General features: G+C 41.7%; 1 protein-coding gene and 1 long non-coding RNA gene across 2 annotated transcripts in view; one reads left to right on the top strand and one right to left on the bottom strand.

Moving 5' to 3' along the window:
* The window catches only part of LOC100647201 (alpha-2B adrenergic receptor), a 127,368-nt gene that overhangs the window by 66,805 nt on the left and 37,230 nt on the right, over positions 1 to 23,333 (top strand). The window lies entirely within an intron of this gene.
* LOC125386401 overlaps positions 1 to 23,333 on the bottom strand; it is a 66,051-nt gene that overhangs the window by 35,493 nt on the left and 7,225 nt on the right. The window lies entirely within an intron of this gene.

The raw sequence follows: 23,333 nt of genomic DNA, 5'->3' as shown, positions 1-23,333 counted from the left end.
ACCCAGTGTACGTTTTCTGCCCGTATCGAATTTGCAAAGTACTTTGATATTTCCGGTAAGCCTCGGCTGCACGAAGAGCATCAATTCGTGCAGGTACTTGCGTATGAATTTCCCATTGCCGATTCCAACAGCATGTCGTGTGCACACGGAATTGGATTAACGGAACACTCGACGAAATCAAAGGGTTGCACATCATTTTCGTAACATCGATATAACATGTTAATAAATAATAATCAGACAATCGCGCGTAATTACCGATATATTGTGCATTAATCAGCTGTCAAAAGGTAACGCCGGCCAAATTAATGAGACACGTTAACGCGAATAATAGTACCTGTCTTTATAGAGGCTATCAGCTCCGTTGAATAGAAACGAAAATAATCGTTAAATATCGCGATGGAGGTTGGAAACGATGAATAACTTTAATCCTGGTATTTATCCGCTCGGTTCGTATCGTTGGTCGAGATACCGTGATCGATGTTACAAGAAGCCGGCGCTCGATCCGCCCACCCGAACATACCAGTAATTTTCTCTATTTATATTTTACGGGCCGTTCATCCCCTATAAATAGCGACGGCGGATAACGTCGACCGAAGTGTGCACACTTGTTCGCCGACTAGGCTCGCGGTCGCTGCACGCGCGTGCAGCACGCCGTCGGCCGAGTTGCGCGCATGTATTCATGCGGAAACGTCGGTCAAAGACGCCGAGTCACGCCAACCTGTGGGTCCTCGGCCTGATAGGCGGTTTGGTAACTACCTGCCTACCCACAAACCCTCCTTGCACCGGAACAGGGTTTCTCAAGCCACTTTAACGTTGGATTGATTAATAGCTGGAATTTTTCTTTTTTTTTTTATTCATGAACCTGTTTAGATATTAGGGGTTTGTTGTTCAACTATGGTAAGAAACACGGTAGAATATTTGTTAAGCCATTCACTTTGTACAGTGCACGAAGCATTTGTAAAATTTCAGCCCACTTAATTTATGGTGATAATCCGTCTTTGTAATTTAGATGAATTTTCGCAACGATATATGTATTTTATCTCGGTGCATTTTTCCTTGATACGTTTTTACTTCTTGCATTGAATTTATTACTTGAAGGTAAGGAAAGCTCGTTTTATACTTTCTCGTGCTCACCGACTTTTTCTGTGCACAGTTGGACATTACGGTTAAGATGAAACGACGATGCAAGACCAGATCCTGAATATCGAACTCGGTTAACGTTCCTCAAGATTGTGTTTGCTCGGATTCCTCGACAGTCCTCGAGAGTTTGGTGTAGAGTGGATACGATCGTTCGTGATCAGACTGGAAAGTAGGTGCGGTTGCATGCTCGAGGGTGAAAGGGCGAGTCGGGGCAAAGTAATCGTAGCTAAATCGTGATAAGAATGTTTGGACACGATACCAGATTATTCGCAGCGAATAGTGCAATTACGGCAACATTATTCCTAGTTTCAGCAACGTCGAGAAAGGTACGAAGCACGGCCACGTATAAGTAAATCTGTTTCGAAGTAGAGTCGTCCTTTCTAGCTCGAACCGGAGATATTACCGTGCGAGGGCTGAAAGGATATTGAAACGATGCAACAGCTTGCTAGCGAGAAAAAGCAGAACCACTTGTCCCAGGCGGTCGTTTGAGAGACGCTGCTCTATTGTGTATACGTTGCAAGCTCGCAAACCTTGGCAAGCTTGAGTGCATACAGCCGGCCGGCTCGCAGCTAGGGCTGGAATTAGAAAGGGACGTTGAAGAGAAAGAAAGCCTCCCTTTCTGGCAAAGCGAGAAAAGAAACAGGCGGCGTGGCCTATTGCCAGAGGCTCCGCCAAGAAAAATTCTAACGAGCCACTTCAACCTCGTGGTAGATAACACTTTAATCTCGCCGTGAGCTTGCTTTTTATGTAAATGGCTATACTCGTCCGATCATTGGCCGTGGATATTGTTACGAAACTCGTAATCGTCTGAGATAGCCACCGATAAGTTGTCATGCTCGAAACGGAATCGCGAATACTTCCAGGGGGACTGTACCCCCTTTTTTGCTCGGAACGTTGGAAACCGATCGTAGATTTAACGAGTTAACGCACTTCGAATTCGAAACGGTAATCGTATTTGGAACGAAGCGAAGCGAACCGCGAAACGCAATGACGCTATCGCCGGCCTCATTGAATATCAGCATTCTCATTTCAGTTCCGCGTAACGAGTAATTTCGTGATTAATGCGAGCCGTACTGCCGATTAAAGGGCAACAAATTGTCTCGGTTCATTCGTGCAGACATGGAAGAACGCGCTTCATTGTACAGCAGGGGATCGATTGTCAAGGATTTATTGACAGCTTTAATCGATTTCCAGAGGGTAACTATAGATTCTCTGTTTACTGTTTAACGGTTCAAAAACGTCGATGTAAATGCATACGAAATTCGATCGAGTAAAGCAATATTACTTAGGCGTCATGAGAACTCGCACACTGAAATTCGTAACTTTATACAGTCCCTTAGAATGTAAAAAAGTCGATGCAAAACAACTATATAGATTACATTGTGGTACTTTACAGAGGTGGTTTAAACGGTAGGCTAGTAAGTAGAAGACGTCGACTATGACGAGGCACCCTCAGTCATGGATACCAAATATGTATCCACAAGAAATATGTATCTCCATCGTACGATCTGTAGTACCTTCGCTTACAGTGGTAACCTTATACCGTGATCAACTATGTAATGACGCGTTAAACACTTCCTTTCTTTCATCCTCTTATATATTTATAAACTTTCATTAAGCTATTTTAATATTTTCTGGAATAAAAAAAGACGTCGATATCGTCGTACGTCGTGTACTAATTTTAAAACACCCACTGGCAATAGTAATTTTAACGTGAAACAGCTAAACATGAAGAGAATCTAATAGGCCTACGCCCAACGTGTAGTCGTTAAGATACTGTTACATTTTTATTATAATCTATATAATAATAAATTATTATTACTACATATTTATTATAGAGAATGATTATATCTTTCTATAAGTATAATATTAACAATTAATAAACAAGCGATATTTCTCAGATTATGAAGAGGATGTAAAAATGCGTATTTATTTTCAGAACCAAATAGAAATTCGATTAGATTCAGTAAAGAACATATCGTATTTCAAAAGTGCTGTCCCGTAAGAAATGGAAGATGTGACTTATCGTGTTCTTCCCTCGAAATCTTTCTGTATCCGCGTTACGATCTAAGAGGAAAACTAAATGTCATGTTTCAAGACCAGCGATCGTTTTAACGGTGTTATAAACCGAGGTCTTTAGCAAAGACAATTGTAATTTTCGCGATGGCAGATCGATTTCAATCCCCTTACACGATGCGGGGCCGGTGTTCCGAGAAGACTGCCGCAAAAGGGAATATCAGGATATCGCGTGTCTCGATTGACGTTCGAATGGAAGGAACATCAGTGGACGGGGTCACGCGAACGGCGTGTTTCCTTACGCGTCTGTGCATGCAACACGGTGCATTTGCACCGAGGCGACCGCGATATAGAGGCGACTAGCGCGTGCATATGGATGCGCATAATTACGAAAGTGATGTCGGCCAACGGGATCCTCCATACAGATCGTGTAAGGACGTACGTGTTTTCGCGTATCCGTGGTCCGAGGAGAGTACAACGACCACACGGCCGCGCGCCACCGTCCTTGATATGCAATGTTTAATGAATAGCTCTCTTCGGTGTGGGCCAGGCCGCCTGGCCAAAGTCAGGAAGCGAGGGAAGTTGACATCCGTGAACGTACGGCTTAAAACGTGGAATTATTCATGTAACGATTATTTTCTCCCGTGAATAGAAATTAACGCGACTCCATGAATAACTAAAAACAGTGGGCCGACCGCGAATTGTCCTAGCCAATTAAAATGGAAACTGTATCCACGTTTCTCTTATCTTTTTTATTTCTCCTCTCCCTTTATTTCAATTTCGTTGCAAGCTTCAGGCACGAAGGTCGTTACTACTGGTCATAGGGAAACGCAATCTCATACAATGAACGTTATCGTTATTTCGTTACGACCCCAGTTACCTTTTAATTGAAAGTAGTAACTCGCTGTAGTTTCAAATGGTGGCAAGTATTTTATGACGAACGAATGATTTTTATCGGATTTTATTAGCGTCGTTAGGTTCTCTGGAAATACGTATAGAATCGATTTAAAGTCGGGAATATACGTTCTACTCTTTGGTGCACCGGCGACACGAGGTTTGAAGTGTCACTCGATCGTAGGAAAGTTTGAACTCCGGTCCACGACGAGTACAGCGCACGTGGGTGTAAGGTAATTTACAACCAGCCCGGTGTACACCATAAAACTCAATACTTCCCTTGGTGCCCTAAAAGCGCGTCACTTTAAAAGTTCGTAATCACTTCGCAGCAACGTTGACGAGCAAGATTAACGTTTAATAACCCTGTATCTCTTTTGTCAAACTCGCTGAAACGATAAAACTCTCTGAAATTAATGAATTTCACAAATGTCCTCACGCAATTATTATTTGTAACTTTGAGGACATTTTAACAGATTTATGGTAACAGTAAGTCAAATGCATCACTTGTATTACTGTATTTTCAACCTTTGTACCACCGTACAACAAATTCTATCTTCCCTTCTCTTAATTCATCGTGATTCCGACCCGCACATCAATAATACGCACGTAACGAATCTTAAATTTATCTACAGGTGGAAACTGATTGATTAACCTCGGCCGTGCACCCAGTGGTGCCTTATCTTCGATCACGTTCCAGGTTGATTAGAATTCAATGAGCACCGGTCAGAGAGAAGTGAAGGAGCATCGAAAGAGAGGAAGGAAAAATAGGAAAACGTATGACCTCGCCAACTTTCAGTAGCCCGGTCTCATTTGACCCGTTTGTCGCGTCGTGGCTAGTCTCGCGGGAGAGTTGCTTTCATAAATGGCCCGGCGAAAGTTTCTTCGAACGGGTAACTTTTAATTTCGAGTTGACATTCGCCTCGGAGAGAACTGGTCGCGGCTAGAAGAAGATTGGTTTAATAACCCGCGGTTCGTGTAGCCTGAGAGCTGCGAGACTATAACTTTAAAAGCCGACCAAACAAAATTTCCACGCCTGGAAACTTGCAATTCGCCGCGTGATTTTCAACCCTGACTGACTTCCATCTTTTCAGTTCCATTCTCTCTTGTCTTTTGACGAGGACGACGTTTAATCGACTCTGTTTGGCTTGTTAAGATCGCCATTCCACGTTTCCCTACCAGTGAGACGCCCTCTATCTTCCATCATTTTTTCTTTCTTCTTCTAGTTTCGTCGCATTGTCCTCTTCTTTCTCTTCTTCTATGCAAAAGATAGGAACGGACCGATATCGTTACTCGATACTCGAAACATTTCTCTGGTGATTTATCACGGTAGATACGTATTCTCTGGCGATCGAGGAGAAACAGAAAATCATTCGACGGAGCGTACGTCAGATTCCACTAGATTCACTTTCTCGTTTAAGCAACCAGACGTATATCTGCGATCGGGTTCAGACTATTCTCTATTCGCCGATAAAGTAACACGAAAGAACGAGCCAGGTCAGTAAAGCAACATGCTCGAACAGTATTAGTCGAAACAGAGAGACGGTCAAAGGAATGATAGAAAAATGATGGAAAGTGGAGAGAAGTGGCAAAGGTGGATTAACCGATATTCGTTACAAATAATGGGGCCATTCGGGCTCGATATCGCCACAGTGAACAGGCGCCGGATATTTCAAAGTAATTTACGTATGTATGATTATTAATGAAAGAGCCATTATTCACTTTAATCCGCGCAGACGGCCGGGCCACCGTTAACTATCAGTTTTATCTATTCGTAAAAGCATAATTCGGATTCTGATGAAATTTTCGCGCAGCGGAACCAACGCCCAAACCTCTTTCACGTAGAAATCCGTGAAAGATACACACAGTCCGCTTAGTTGCCGATTAATTCGCCGTGCAAAACGTGAAAAGATACACAGACTTTGTTTAATTGCCAATTAATTCACCGTACGAAACGAAGATAACGTTACCCTTCGTCCAGAAATCTCTCACTTCCAAGTACAGCTTTCATCAGTCCGTGTTCACAAGTATCGAGGCATTTATAAAAACTTAAGTAAATCCAGAAAATCATAAGAAATTAACGAATCATTTCAGAGTGATTATTCCATTCGAAACGTTAGGTATAAAGGATTCTCTCTGTTCGATATTATAGTAATAATTTCCATGCAATTCAATGTAATACTTAGCAGAAATTGCAGAAGGATTTAAACGGTGAATTATTCGCTATATGCATCAATAAACGGAGGAATAGGGCTGTTTGATTAAAATCGTTAAAATTTGCAGAAGAAACGGTTTAAAATCCACAGAGGGTGGCGAGAATAACACTATAACGCAATTTCTAACATTGGGGCACCCTATGATATCTCGTTATCGGGATCAACCTTCTCAAATATTCGTCAAAGCAACGTGCAACGTCCGAGGCAGCGAACTATTACGCTTTCCATGTCGGAGGCCGCGAAACACGGCGGCTCTCAAACAGACTTAATCGTTGTGTATTGAGCGATCCGACCGGATAATATTCATTAGAAATTCTCAGTGCAGCCAGCCGTTCCATTTTCGACTCGACGTACCACTCAACGACAGCCGCTTCGACTTCATTTTCCCTCCCTGTAACATCTTCTCTTTTCGTGTCATGGCTGCGGCATTTTCTACGCTTATCCGCCAAGGGAAACCCTTCGTCACGTTCGCTTTGGAGCACTCCTTTCCTCGTTATGCACAAAGACAAGGGGATAGAGCATGCCGTTGCCTTTCCCGCTCATCGAGTCTCTTTGTGTTGGTGCACGATGCAGCCGGACACTGTGGTTGCGTCATATTCCGCTGCGCCGTCCTTTTCCTCCATCGTGTTTCCGTGTACACGATAGGGTCTTCTTATCCCTTTTTCATTCCTTATCTTTACCCATCTTTCTTTTTATTTCACCTCGATCATTATGATTCCTACGACCCACATTGTGCTCGTGGTCTTGGCATAGTCGCGTTAACGAACCGACAATAGACTGGTCGCCGAAGGCCATTTTACACGCGTTCTGCGCACCAGTGTGTTTGCGTGCTTGCTGGTGTACGTTAGGCCACGGAAGGGGAGAACACATCGGTGATGTATTTTCTTGGGAATGTACCAAATGTTAGATACCCCGTACATTGCGTGGGAAACCCTAAAGAGGAGATTCCTATTTCGATTCTGATCAAATCTTACTTTTATCCTACGTTTTCGAGGTTTTAGCGTGGGATGTTCTGTTCACGAGATGGTAGATACAGTAACGGGGAAACGTACAACGTATGGGGGAACGTACGGCGAAAAGTACAATGGGAAACGATATAGGAAGTAAAATTGGTCACTGATAAATATTTAGAACTTTCAATGATAATAGTAAATGACGGTGTGAAAATTATAGTGGTTGTTGAGAATTGTGGATCTTGATAGTCGAAATAACGTTATAGGAACACTAAATTTACATTTGGAATTAATATTAGAATAGTTATATATTTATTTTATGGACGATTTCTAAAATATTCATCGATACACACTTGCACGCGTCTCAGCACTTTCTTCCATATCCGACTGTTAACTGACTGAACAGTTTACATTCATCTATTTTCCAAACGTCGTGCACACACATACCTCCACACACTGACACCCACATACAAGTATCTCTACTACGCATTTAACCCAGTCCAGCGCACAAAATTATACATATCTTAATAGTGGTATAACAGATACTTCTTTTCAATAGGTAGTTTAAGCTTATAGTCAGGCGACTTCACGAAATGATAATAGACGTCGCTTGTAGTAACATTAATTTGTACACTTTGGTCAAATTTACATTCTGTTGTTGCAAATCGATCAATGTGCTCGCACACTTACGAACGTATAGTGAACTTATGAGCTGAACGTATGAACTTATGGCATATATGTGCAGGAGGCAACGGAAAGAAAATTCAAAAGTGCGTGGAGAAAATCCTTCAAGGAACACGACAGGGAGAAATACGTATACAAATGAGTTAGATAGCCGACAAAGTTGATTCCAAGTTTTGCGAGATATCTGAATTGTAAATGTTTTATGGCGCCCCTGCAGTATTTCTTGGCATCGTGGAAAAAGAAATATTTATAACGTCCACGCGATCGTGCTTTTTCCATCGAGCGTTGACAATGGCACGCGCAGTGGCGGCCGATTGATTTCATTTCGCTAATTGAAAACTGACTGATTACGGGCCGTTATGGAAAGCAAACCAACATTATTATCGGTTTCGTATGAAATTAACGAGCGAATTCTCGCGATGCTTTCGCAACATTCACAAATAAACCGTGCTTCCGCCCGAAGTCCGCAAGCTGCGATTTAAATAATTCCATTTAAAATTCATCTTGCAAGAGAATTAACTCACTAACTGACTAATTTCAATGCTTCGATGTTCAACATCTCGAAACTCTAACTTCTACCTTCAATCTATAATAACAATTTCATCGTGTATTACCATAAATCATCTTGAAAAAAATTAATATTAAATTCGACTCCACAATCCATTTAAATAGCTGAAGCTGTTATTTCGAACTTTCTGATTCCTCTTCACTATTCATTGTATTATCACGATTTGATAGAATTTGATGGATATTTCGTGGTAATTTTCTGAAAGCCGATTTCAGTTTCTTTGCTAATGCGAATCCGATACAATAGAATGAAACAAAGCGACGCAGAGTTCGCAATAGATTGCAGTACAGAGGCTACGTGGTATGATATCTAAAAGTATGATACGAATTTTGAACTAACTACATAGATCTATCTCTCGTTGCTTGTAGAATACGTAGGTGTGGTTGCAGGTGTGTTTGGATTGTAGGCGGTGATTGGTTAGGATTTGACAACTTTAAATTGGATGGAAAAGTGGATGTGATGAAGCTGAGTTGCAGCAGAGGTAAAATTACGGGGAGGAGATTTGGAGATCGTGCCTTTTTGAGGATTAGAAAGTTTGCGAATGTTAATCGAATATTACCCTATAGCAGATTTTCAAATATTTGAAAACGTTTCCATGTAGCATATTTAAAGTTGAATAAATTATCTCATGATAATTCATTTAAATTATTACCACGTGCTCCGTTACAAAATCTCAAACAAGTCGAGGTATTTCTGTTTAAAAAATGATCCTTCATCGTGATTTTTATTAGAATTTGCGAATATACTCAATTGTTGTTACTAGCTTTCTTTGTTTGTATTTAATGAAATGTTTCGAAGACCTGAAAATACTTCTATCTGGTAAATTGTTCCTTATGAAAAATTACTATCGTATTTCGATACCAAATATCCTCAAACTGCGTTGTGCGACGGGAGAAAACGTACACCACAGGCACAGAACCGACGAAAAAGAGGGTAGTAGATCTGAAGTTGCAGCTCGAGAAGGGCAACACCTGTTCCTTTCACCCTTCAACGCCTCGTATCCTCCTGCGGGTTGACCACGGGCAACTAGCCAGAAGCTATTAAAAGCGGAAACTGCAAGCGGAACTGGACACGGAAGTAGAGAGCCAAGCCGGAAGCGAGCCGTTTGCTGCCGCTACGAAACCGACGTCGCTCACTTCCTAACCGGACGACCGATTCTGCAGAGTTAACGCGCTCTTGAATTCTACCTCGAAATCATATCATTGTTGTAACGCGTTGAAGGCCTAATCAGAAGGAACTCGCGATGATTAATGAATACGTAATGAGTTGGTGGACGAAAATGAGTCGAAGTTTCTCGTGAAGCAAAATCTCGTGAATATCTTAAATGATCGAGATATCGAAGATAGAACAAAGTTCTCGATGATGGAAAATTACTAATGGCCCAATTTCGTCCTGACAAATATATGATTTCCCAGTTTCTTGTTCTGGATATCATTAACTCTCGATGGTAGGTTTACGTAGACAATGATTAATTTCTAAGATGGCTATTCGCGCTGTATACTAATTCTTTTTTATTAAAATACGTACCTATATGTGTGCAATAAATATCTTGTAATTCCTATGTACATTTCTAGATAGATTTTCAATTTTACCACTATAATCACGACACTCGTGCTTCGTTACAATTTTGATAAAATTTCGAAAAGTTTCCTAGAACGTATATAATATATTCGTAGAAGTTTTCTATAGTAAGCGTTCGAAGATACTTACGCGAGCCAGTGTGCGTTTCGATTTCATGAAAATTCACGTTTAATTCCGTCGAGTTAGTCGGTTCGAACAATATATCACGAAACATCGTTGAAGGTGTCGCACGAAAGCCGTAGCCAAACCGCGTGTCACAGCTGCACGATATGCTTCGGGAAAATATGTTTCCATGGATTATTCGACGGGACACGGGTGCATCTCTTTTTGCAAATAAAACGCGATCGGTGCGACGTTGTCGGAAATTCGAGCGTCCTCTCAAATCTACATATCCTCGAACAACGTCGCAGGCTTCTTTCTTTGCGAAACAAAAACTGGATTTTACCAAGAAAAACGATTTCGTTCCCCGGAACGATAGTGACATCGTTTTTCCACGATAGTCGAACAATGACGTCGTACAACTCGAAACCGATATCGAGAAATAGAAAATGAAACTTCCTTTCTCCTCGATGAAATATCGCAGTCGCGCAGCTTGATTACAAAACGATCAATTATTTCACAGGAATTATCCGAAGGAAATTGAAAGTAAAACTCACGGGATTTCTGTTAAAACGGAAACTCGGAGGGAACAAAGTTACTCTATCGTACGCGGACCGTCTCACGCTGATCTATGATCTAAATTTAATTGCTCAGAACTGCTCGAGTAGCTGAAATAATTGAGATTTTTGTACCAATTGATTTTAATACGCGAAAAATAAACGACAGAATATTGGAAATTAATTACCTTAAAAGTAATCGAAATTTGGAATATCCAATATTAAAATTGTATCGTTGCTTGTATCGTATTGCCATTAAAATTATTCAAATTTCGTGGAAAATATCTCTGAGGGTTTATAAAATAGTAAATGTGTATCGGATTGCAAATTTTTCCACATTTTTATACATTTATGAAAAAGTTGCAGGTACAAAGATATATGTGTGATGTGCACAGAATGCTGTGCGCGGTGTGATAATACGCAAAAATATTTGAATCGTATTGCTATTAAAATTATTCAAGCTCCGTGCAAAATATCTCTAAGGGCTTATAAAATAGTATGCTTATTAGATTGTAGATTTTTATGCATTTATGAGAAATTTGAAGGTACAAAAATATAGTACACAAAATGACTTATATTCACAAAAATATAGACAAATATCCACAGTTAAAATCCTGAATTCCTTACCAAGAACTATCGAACTATTAAATTTCTTTTGTGGACCATCGTGCCACTCTTTCGCACGGAGTTGTACGCTCACCCTTCGCGTTAAGGTCGAAGAGTATATCGCGGTTATTAACCTTACACCCCTTCGCGAGGAGAAGCGCCGTTCCGTTTGGCTTGCGGGGAGGGTGGCCGCGAACAAGGGAAGAAGGATAAAGAGGAAAATGGAAACGGATTACGGTGCAACCAGTCGATCAATCGGGGGATGAATTGCACTTTAACGGTAATCGGAAACTGAGGAAGGAGGTATGGGCCGAAGCCACGAGACACGACCCTAACGAGAACGAGAGAAATACGCTGGAAAATAGAGAGAGAAGAACACGTACGCACGGTTGATGCAAGAGCGAGACAAGTAAGGAGAGAGAGAAGGAGGGAGAGGGAGTGAGAGAGGATGGAAAAGCCAAAGGGTAAGAAGAGAAACGTGAATCGATCGAGAACTTAATTTGATCGCTTCTCTATGGGAAAGAGGAAGCAAGAGAGGGAATAGAGGAAGAAAGAGACGAGTGTGGAGGTTGAAGAAAAGCCCAACGCCCAGAGGTAAAGCTGATTTACAGGGGCCGAGAGGGCTTTCTTCCTTTCTTTCTTTTCTTTTTTTTTGCGATGGATTGTTCCTTCGCCGCTTCTCCTACGAGAAAGAAACTTGTCTTTTAGTCGCTTTTCTGAAGTGTACTTCGCACGGCAGAATTTCTCTATAGCTTCGTCTGAATTACAAGCATTGAGTTCCTTTCCTGTGTGCAAAACAATATAAGTATTCTGCTTAAACATTTGCATTGAATTATTTGTGCAACAACTTGTTCGCTAGTTGAATATATATTTCAGATAGAATTTACTGATTCGAGGAGGATATTTTATGACGGGCATCAATCTTATTTAGATAGACGTGTTTCTGAAGCTTCCAGTCCCCTTTTGTAATTTAATTTTTTCAACAATAAGCGATAATTATTAGAACGACATTTGTACGATACGACGTTTTTAACGTTTCTCCTGATAGAAACTTTGGTACGCATCTCGCATCCGTTTCGATCTTTCTCATTAGGCATGCAAATGATATCAATTAATATTCATTAGCCGGTCGAGGAACTTTTCGTACACACGTCACATACCTTTCATGTTTCAATCTTCCCTGCTTCAACGCTCTAACGCCGTCCCGTTTTATTCGCTGTCGTGCAGATGCATCCTTCCTTTGTTCCTCTTTTGATATTAAACTCGATCAATTAGAGTAATTGAAGAACTAATGAACGTGCTTGCTGTTCGGTGCCAGCTCGCACGACCGCGAAAGCTACCACGACGATGCTGCCATTCTATCATTGAGTATTCCCGTTATAATCAAAATTCGTACATTTTCGTAATGGCAAAACGTGGTTGAAGACGGGTAAAAGCCATAGAGAGCGTTCCATGTAAAGTTAATGGCCGCGTAATGAAGAGAGTGACGCGCGCCAAGTGTGAAGAACGCAATCGTGGCACGTGTTCTGTGTTTATCCACGTTTCCGACGATAATTGACAGGGTGCTTTTACGTGAATCTGTTTCGCAGACTTTACGCTAACAGAAGCTTAGCCGAAAAATGTGGAAAGTAGAGGAGAGAAAGAAGTTTTCGTATCTTTGTAATGTACACGTAATATTACGAATCGGACACGAAAATTTTTAGTAGTCGTTTAAAAAATGTTGAATCTTATTTGAATACATAATTCCAAGTGATTGATCGATTCTCTACCAATCTAGGTCAATTATCGTGCTCCGTACCAAACCTGCATATGTCTGCGTGTCTACGGACGAGGTTATAGGTTATTAAAAAAACAAAAATTAGTTAAACGTTTTTTGAGCAAGCTGCATATATCGATAAATATTCCACTTTCGATACGTCATTGGTGTTGTAAGCGGAGGAAATAGAAAGGTTAAAAGGTGATGGAGTGCACAGTGGCAGATGGCACTGGTGGCACGCTACATCCCACTTGCCGTCCCCTTTCACATCTTTCTTTAATATTTATCCTATGCAGATGTATGAAAATTTTCCGCAGTTCAACTCGGAGCTACCCCGCTGCGCTGTTTCTTCATTTGCATTCGTCCTTCCGCGATAACAATTCGCCCGGAAGGGCAATAATCACAATGGGAACGCTGCGGCCGCGAGCACGCATGCGTGACGTTCACTACGTGTACACGAATAATTCATCTTGCCCGGGAAATTTATAAGAACAGAGTTCACGATACACGATGGCTGTCATGAATATCAATCGTTGCCACGGGCCGCGCCGGTTTGATTCACAGCAACGTAGAGAAGCGTCGCGATAACGAAATTTATCGGTCAATTAACTGTGCCAAACGATTCAAAAAGCAATCCCCTATGCCGTTTACGAAAATTTCGATGCGTAAAAGCGGACGTATCGTTTCGACGAAACGATCCAAAAAGAAACATAAAAAGAAATATAAACTTTCGCAAGGAAGCTGTAGCACGCGGCTGTTTCCGTTGGAAAACTCGAACGAGACCGTTTTTTCCTCGAGGTCGACGCATCGTTTCGCGAAAGTACTTAAGATCGTAGCGTGCATTCTCTCATAAGGTGTAAAAAAAAGTTGCGAGGTCATAATGACGACAGAAATTAGAAAGGCGGCGCAGCATGCACACGGAGCGGCATGGGTAAAAGTTCTCACACTCCATTAAGTATTTGTGCCGTCGTTGAAGCGTAGGTGTGAGACCACGGCAATTTTCTCGGGGGTTAAATAGAGAAAAATGTACCGTGAAGTTTTGAAGTTGGTACGCTGGATCGTGTTTCGTATTTTTTCCCCGTCAACGTTCGCGTCCTTTAAGTTCGTGAGATCGCCGCGGTCATGTTCTTATTATAAAATATATATCGTTGGAAACGCGAATACGATCGTCGTGTGTCGTTGGTGTAATCGTGGCCCACATTTCGCTTTTTCGATTCGTTGCAAATCGTCGGACATTTTTACGCGTCATGAATAGCTGGAAAAATCGTACATGGAATCTGCGAATCGTGCAAAACAACCGATAACTGGCCGAAATAACATCGGTGTGATTAATACAACAGTGGTTTTATTCGCGTCACTCGTGTTTCGTTATCAGCCTATGACGCTAAACTGATCCAGACGAGCTTTTTCATCGTATCTGACGAACAAGAGCGCGAAGCAACGGAAACAGGATATGAGAAAAAGGAAGAGAGTGAATTATAATTGGCGTGCTCCATGGTAATTTAATTTACATAAAATATGGTCGCCAAAGAAAATGAACGAGTGGGTCGGTTATGAGTTAAAAATAATCGCAATGTGCAAGTGTCTTCATCTTTTCTTGAAATGTACCACAGAATGACATTTATGTCGTGCTTTTTCTCCTATAACGATGCTCGTGCAACGACGGTTAGAACAAGAAGTTTCCAAAATTAAAGCGTTAAATGCCTAAATATTCGAATGGGACCAAAGGATACCAAACGAAAAGAAAGTTTCAGTAATAAAAAGAGAAGAATACTAACTTCGGTACGACAAATGCGGAAATCGAAAAGGATCGTTCGGTAATAAAAGATGGAAAGAGTAATAGAAAGCCCAATAAAGGAAAAGAATTCTAAACAAATGCTACCAAAAAATAATCGCAGCAATAAGAAGATCAATGCGAGAATAAAGAGACGAATTCCAGCAATATGAAGATATAAAAACGCAACTGTATGAATAGAAGACAGCGCGAGAGGGAAGAATTGCAGCTATAAAGAAGCAATGGAAAGACATGGAAGAACGAACTCGACCAGTGAAAAGACAACAAAGTCGAAAGCGATGAAAAAGAAACTACAGCGAAAGAGTGACATAAGAACAGCAGAATGAATACCGGTGGGTGATAGGGGAACACCATAAAATCAACAGCATAAAAAGCGAGAGAATAACAACAAGATGTACTGAAAGCAGCCTCACCCTCGCCCCGTTTTCGACTCGATTGAATGGCAGTCGCATCGAGAATCCAGCACGGTCGCATCGATTCACCGACATTAATAAACAGCTCGCAGAGAGAAGAAGATAGTGGGAGATATACGAGGCAAGGCGAAGAAATTCTCCTGCTGGAGGATGAATCGTTTCGTGTCGTGGAAGAGGGGCGAGTGAAAAGAGGAATCGTGGCACGTTCATCGCGAACGAAACGGACGACACGAAGGGAAGACTCAGGCTGGAAGGCAGATATCCGGGAATTTTTCCGGTCACGATTTAAAAGTTCGCGTTCGAGTGTTCCGTTATTCATGGCGGAATTATTGCTTGCATTACCATTTAACATGGTTAAGGATTCTGGGGGCAAAATCGTTCTCGAGTGGCCGCTGGGTGAATCGATTCCTCGGCCGCAACCTCTTTTCTCCGAGTTCCCTGCCACCGCGCAACACACGGCTTTTATCTCGAGACCGCGATCGCTCGACTCGCCTTTCTCGCCTCTTTTCTCCTCTTCCTAACGTTTCTTTTTTTCTTTTTTTTTTTATTTCTCCCCTCTCGTACTCCCATTCCGTTTGCACGACCGTGCTGTTTCTTCGCCAAGTTTTCTAAGCGACGTTCCTCACGCGCCGCCTTCGATAAACTATACACACTAAGCGTGGCAAAGCTAAGTTAGCGAACCGTGTCCGCTCGCCGTGTATTTCCGCGCGATATTTTCCGCCTTATCGTGTCGGTGGCTTTCATTTATTACGCGGACAAGATCGCCTGCCCTTTTATCGTTGCAGCCTCGGCCGGCTTTCAAGATGTTTAATTTCTTTTCACGCCGAGAAGCCATTGTTAAGCGTCTAACCGGAGTCGCTTCTTTTTCGACGTCGACCGACCTCAGGTGAGCAAGAGGTAGGAGGAGAATGATTTGTAGCGAGAAGGAAAGGGCTGTGCTTGCGCACACTTAAACCGGGGGCTGGTATCGACGGGACGGAGGGCCATTAAGCTTGACGAAATTGAGTAAATTAACAGGAAGAGATTCTTTATAGCGGATACTTCGTAAGAGAAAAGGTTGATTAAATGGAACGACACGGTGGCTCGAGTGTATCGTATCTTTTCTACATTTTTCCCCGCCTGAAAATCTATTCTGTAAATACTGGGTCATAATGATCGTTCCAGAGGAAGCACATTGTACATGGGGACGCGAGGAAACAAAGGGAAGGAAAATTAATGAATCACCGGGGAGCAGATTTTGTGGGGAATTCGTCGTATCGTGAGAGATGCAATAAGAGGAAAAGACGATGGCGGATGGAAGGAACGCGTCCGGAGAATAAAAGAGCCGTAGCGAAGGGCGGGGCATGGGGGAGAATAAAGTTTCGAGCAAGTCGCGAGCTGATTTTTCTCCTGAATGGAATATCTCGCGCTTTATACAATCTACGGCATCAGGCGGGTAGGCCGAAACCGGCGAGTAATTACACGTCGAGCACTTCCATAGGAGATTTTCAAAGGTATAAAAATGAATAAAGGAAGGACAGAGGGGACGCCAGGGAATTGACACGATAAAAAGAAGAAAAGAAGAACCGTGATTTTTCTACTGTACTGGCTGGAATATGGCGGATAAGCAGGAAGCTCACGATGAGCTTGGGAGATCGACATTCCAGATACAAGACAAATCAGTGAGCGATGATTCTCGGTAAGAGAAGAGACAACCAAATTTTTAATCAGAATTACTGTGCTTTTCGCGGCGAGACCACGGGGATTATATAAATTTTGATGAACGCGCGAATTAACGCCCCTACGATCGTTCTAACCAATTCGTTTAATTTCACCGGATTTGGCTAGAAACAACTCGGAGTAAATTCAACCCACGCACCATTCCGCGCGTACCCTCACGCTGTGCGCAAGCAACGATTTCATTTACAACAACATGCAAATTGAATAGCGGCTGCGATACTTCTAAATTAAGATTTTTGAACGAGAACAGAGTTTAAATAACGCGTCCCGCGGGAACTTTCGGGTTAATAGATACTATTCAAGGAAGGTCAACCGGCAGCACGGGCGACTCCTTTTTCACCTTTCGTTTCAAGCGGAACGATATGAATGAAAAGTGGCGACGACAGAAGGAGAAATTAAGGAAAAGAACATGAAAAAGGAAAAATGATACTCTTACTTTTACGATACGTTAATAATGTGGTTATCTTTAAAGAAGCGCACAAAGCAACGCCAAGTCCCTGTAGAAACGAGTGAAAGTAATTAAAAGTATCATCAAAGTTCCGACAGTTAAACCAAATGGCAGCTCTCTCCGGTCTCTAAATTCACCTAGAACTGGCTAAATTGTGGAACTTTCAGTGGAGCATCGGTTCCTTAAAACTCGTCAGAGTGACTTCAGGATAGCGTCTCAGAAAAATAACTTCTTTCGTTCAATTTCGATACTTTCGAAGCTCCGGCCCTTGCACCGGTGCACGAATTATAGTATTCTCGAGCTACTTTATTTTCTTCTCGATCCTCCGTTCTCATCGTCCCAAGATTTACGCCTCTGAAACGCAGGGAAATTTTACGATTCGGCCGGACAGACTCGGTTAACTAGCGAATAATTCTCAGTCATGTCGAAACGCAACGACTTTTTCTTTCGCGTAATCAACGACTCGAGTCTCTCTTGTATCATCGTGAAACCGCTGTTTTCTTTTTTAAGGAAACGCTGTTTCATTGGTAAAAGCGTTTTTATTCTTGCTGATGGAAGGAAGTTGGACGTGTCTCTGAAGCTCGTGGCTAAAACTTGTTTGCTAGTGAAAAAGAAACGCCGCGAGACTTCTCGTTCTTCGTTTCATTCCGCAAGAGGCACGGAGCGCCGAAGAAAAAGCTGTTTCCATTGAAATTGAGGAAGTTGCCGAGTGAAATAGGATTTTCCAGTCTAATAACGATGATCGACTTACCTACTTCTATTTAAACGCACTCAATTACATTAGGTTGTTTACTCCTTTGGTTAAGGATCGAAGAATATCCTTGATGATTTTATTTAAAAGAAAGTTTACGGGAAAGTTCCAATTTGCTTGAAGAAAATTTTCTCTTCTATATAAGATTCACTTCGATCGAAGCTTTCGTGTTCTACAGAAATTTCAGTTCAAACGATACCAATCCGCTATTAACCTATATACATTTACACAGGAAAAATGAAAGTACTTCCCTTGTCTTAAAAAACGGGGAAAAGCTTCGAAAATTGTAGAAAGCTTAAGATATCGATAATTTGTGTACGACGAAATAATATTCGATAACAAACGTTCTTCTACGGTTGTATTAGAAGTATAGTGTTCCGATGTAATTCTTGCATGGAAAATGCGATAGAACAAAGATATTAACGTTTTGATCAAAATTACACCAGATATTCAATTACTCGTGGTCAGAATGTGCGTGATTCCTGTCGTAAAGGATTAAAAAGGAGAAAGTTCGATGCATGTGGTGAGAAAACTCAGAAAGAAAGGCGTTTCAATCTGGCTGAAAATTTGAATCGGAGCTTCGAAGCCTCTGAGAACAGTTCGAGATCCAGGAACATTTTTCTGCAAGAAACTCGCGTTTGCCGCTCTTTCTATTCATTCGAACAAAGCCGCTTCTTTAATCGTGGCCCCGGATAAAGCGTGTTTGTCGGTGGCCGAAGCTATTCACGTCGGCATGGCAGCCCGACCTAAATCGACGGAAACGCTTTCCATTTGTTCGCCGTGACGGTGCCGGTATGCCGCGAAACGGCTCCCCTCGGCCTCTGTGTCGAAAACGTGTCCGACCACGACGCGCCGATTCCCCTGGAACGACGCAAATGGATCACCAACTACCAGCTACCCGACAGATTCCAAATTCACGATGGCTTTCCCGCCGTTTCCACGCTAGTTCCGTTCAAAATTGAATCGCATTTCGCGAAACTAATATTTCCCGTCACGCGTATACGGTTTCGAATACGATCAATGAAAATAGGCACACGGCCAACAAACGGGTTACATTTCACGCAGAAAGTGTGCAAGATCCGAGTCTTCGAATAAACGATGATTCGAGAATAAATAAATTAAGATATTGTTACGACTGCCTTATAAATTTGAGACTCGCTTGTGTAGAAACGGCAGTAAGAAAATACCATTTATTGCCACATCAAAGTTATTATTTGCATGCGTTATTAGGAAAAGAACGAAAAGTTATAATAATAGATCGTTACTAACGTAGAGCACTTTAGGTAATTTAGTAGTTCCGGCAATTCAATTTATGATCGTTTAAATTGTCACTGACATTAAGAATATCGATTTAACAGTGGAAGCAAGGGCAGCTGTTTCCGGAACTTCCACTTTGGGTACGTATAAACGGTCGATCAATCATTATCCAATATCCTCGTTACCAAACTTAGATTTTATTTTAAGTTGCAGAATAAATGAATATATATAGTATATATAACCGTCGTGTTTGATTAAAAGGATATGTCAAATATTTATCGCTCGCGACAGCAATATATCGCACTATTAAATTAAAGATTTATGGTAGACGTTTTGTTACAATCTACTGTAGTAACTAACGTGTCAATTAATCTTTATCGTGTACGTAATTTAACCAGTTAGCGGGCCATTTCTCAAGCAGAAATTTGTAGAATCAGTGCTAAAAGTTAATAAAGAAAGATCAATTTCAATTAGGTCGATTTTCGTTTTCGTTGTTGCAAATATCTCTTTAATTCTTGCAGACCGCTCACACAGTACCATACATCTTCTTATCACGTGCAGCCAACGTGACAGACCACGCGTTCATGTGAATTGTACGAATCATTCTTTACTTGATATCTTTATCCTAGTCTAAATATTCACTCGATCATCACTTACGAATTGTTTGCAACTCTATCGCTTGGTTATCTCATCCTATTCTACATTGTACGTATATGCATACTCCTGTTCACAGTCATTTCGCAGAGATTTATTTCGGTACCCCGAATTTCTGGATTCGATGCGCAGTCCAGTGCGTTCGGACGAGCCAAGGATTTTTGCTGAAAGAACATCCAGTGAGACGCAATGTATGGCTTTGTAACTACGAATCGTAGCGTGCACTGCGGCCAAGATATACAAATACGAGAACGACGTTCAAAGAAAATTTAGACGATGCTTAGAAGATTGGAGCGTAGCCCGACTGGTATAAACTCGATGGAAGAAAATTCGTGCATAGTATCTTGCTGGTTGGACCGAAGACAGTTGAATTATAGATGTTACAAATAAGCAGCACTTAAAGAACATTACGCAACAACGGTAGGGCGAATTGGAAAATTCTGCTCTGTATATATCACGTGTGACAGATGATTTGCATATTTGGCTGAACTTCGGTGTCATTATCAAAAATAGCGTCAGGCTAACCAAACGTCCCATTACGTGATATTGCTGGAACGAGTTGCGCGGAAAGAAACCGCGCTCCCCATTCTCTACAGTTCATTGTTCACCGCCTGTAACCGGTGATAATTTCCCGCTATGGATCAAAAATAACGACAAGAATTGTTCGGTTCATTGAGCAAAAGGAACCATTGCGTCTGCACTGTTTCACCATTGAATTCTCAGTTTTTCGATGGTATTCGCCAGTATTCTAGAAGGAGAAAATCGACCGGTGATCTCGGTAAAAAGCAAAAGCTTGGATCCCCACGCTGGGAAAACGTTGGGACGAGCAGCCACTTATACGGTACATCCGCAACCTAGTTTTACGATGACGGCATTCGCGCAAAAGAAGCGAATCGGCCTTATTCGTTGCCTTCGTATTCGCGAGTTCGACGGGTGGAACGTGCATTTGGATAAGTGCTTTGCGAGTAGCAAGAAAACGCGAGACACAATTTCTTCTTGAAAGGGAAAGGAAGAAAAGGGAGGGCGGGAGATCGAGCACGATAAGCGGGGAATGGAAACAGCGTACACACGAAATTGTGGAAAATCACTAGGGGTATCTAGGAGACGTGTGGCATTGGAGAAGAAAACGTATTGCGCCGGATTTTGCTGAAATCTCACACTGAGCTCGCATTAAACTCGACAGAAATGCACTGTCATTAACTGAAACGTCTCTCGGCGCAAAAGTGCACACGTAACACCGGATCCGGTGGATACTTCGAACCCCTTGCGGAACGCGGCTAAATCCATTTTAATAGCCCCGGGCTCTCGTTGCTTAAATCGAAGACCCGACCTTCTTCGAACAAATATTGCTTTCGTTTTGCCCTTTGAAGAGAGATTCCCCATAAATTTTATAAACAACCTCCGACCATCGAATTATATTGGGCAATTGTTTTTGGCTATTCGATTCATTGCTCGATATAAATATTACATACGTAATAGGTATTAAGATACTTGCGGATCTCGTATAAAATATAATAACTGATCTAGATAGTTAAAAGTCGATCAATCTACATTACATGTTCATGCAAAATGACGATCCAGAATACATGGTAAAACTTTCGAAAAGTCAAAATCGAGGTACGTTCATGGAAAAATCGTACACAATAAACATTTTAGTAGTCGATTAGTTACTATGCAAGAATTACTATAACTGCAAAGTGGAGTTACTTCGAGACGAATAATCACAGATCGTAAATGTTGGAAGTAAGGATTGCTACACAGTGTCGTAAAGCATCTCAGTGGTTTTTTTTATGTGGGGATGAAGTTGCTTTATCGATTGCGTCGGTTCCGTCAACGTTGCGCTGCAAATCGTTAACTGGGTTTATGATTCGGACGTTACAACCGCAGGGAACGTACGCAATATACGCCCCTTTCTGCGAAGCATTGCATTTAGAAAGTACATCGTTCCTTAGCACACGGTGGCTAGGCAATAGCGTGATGTTCGTCGTAAAACTGGATGGAAAGTAGCTAAACTACTTTCAGTTGTCGAATCCCTGGATTGGAATGCCAATTAGTTGCTCGTGTACAAACGTCGTAACAAACCATCTGATATTTCCTTGTTTCAATTCCATAATTCACAAGGACTTGTTAACGATGCAAAGCTAAAGATAGAGAAGAGGCAAGTTAGGAACACGTATATTTTCCTCGACTATGTGGAAAGTCATGACGAAGAACGTGAACTAGATTCATGGTCACGAAGTAGATGGTGTGCCTGGCTACTTAACGTAGCTAGAGTTACTACCTCTACAGCCAACTCTGAGTTTCGTTTCTGAGACTACTCCGTTGGGTCTGAAGGGAAGTTGAAGATTAAATCGGCTTTACCTGTATTCACATGTTTCCTGTTTTCCACAAAGGCACGTATTTACCGAAGGATTACAGAGCATTGAACGTATCCGGATTTTCGTGGTAGAACTAAGATCCCCGGAAGCGCCTTTAAAGATAGCTCGTCGCCAGATATCGGGCAACGCATCCTCGAATATAATATACGTGAGAGATAAAACGAGGCAAGCAGAACAGTTCTCTTTTAACCTCGATACTTCGCGAACACCTATTTCTCCCTGTATCGGACAGCTTGAACCAGTTTTCACTATATGATTCACATTTGGAGGGTAGTTTACAGAAAACATAGTATCAAATGCAGAAACTTTAAGGTAAAATCAACTTGAAACGAATCCAGTAAAGGCTTTAAAGACAATTTTTTTCTTTACGAATAGTAACGTTCGTTGATCCCTGAACGACCCACATTAATAATTTTCCAATTTAAACTTCATACTTTTTTATGCAGATCCTGAAAATTAATTTTCCTTGGTCATGCCAGTTTCGTAACGAACCGACGATATGAAGTACGAACAGTGGAATCAAGGACGTCAAGAAGAGTCCTGGAGATTTGGTTTAGAAAAGTTCCTCCATTAGCCAGGAATGTCAGAAGAAAGAGGGCGCGTAAGAGGAGAAACGAGAGAATTCTTGGACGAATTAAATTACATCCGCGAACGTAAACGCGAGTACGCTTCCTACTGCTAGGATGTACGTTACTGGTTATATCCTGGTGCGGTGATGGCGCAATGAAACCAAATGTTCGCAGATCGAATTAGCCGACCGGACGCGTTCCAATTGCTGCGACGATGGTGAGGTAAAAATAGGTCTCGAATAAACCGCGAATCGAGATTTCTTGGCGCTCAGATAGTTACTT

This window comes from Bombus terrestris, chromosome 15 (genome assembly GCF_910591885.1).
Source record: "Bombus terrestris chromosome 15, iyBomTerr1.2, whole genome shotgun sequence".
In the NCBI taxonomy this organism is placed as follows: domain Eukaryota; kingdom Metazoa; phylum Arthropoda; class Insecta; order Hymenoptera; family Apidae; genus Bombus; species Bombus terrestris.
This window is presented reverse-complemented; position numbering and strand designations above follow the sequence as displayed.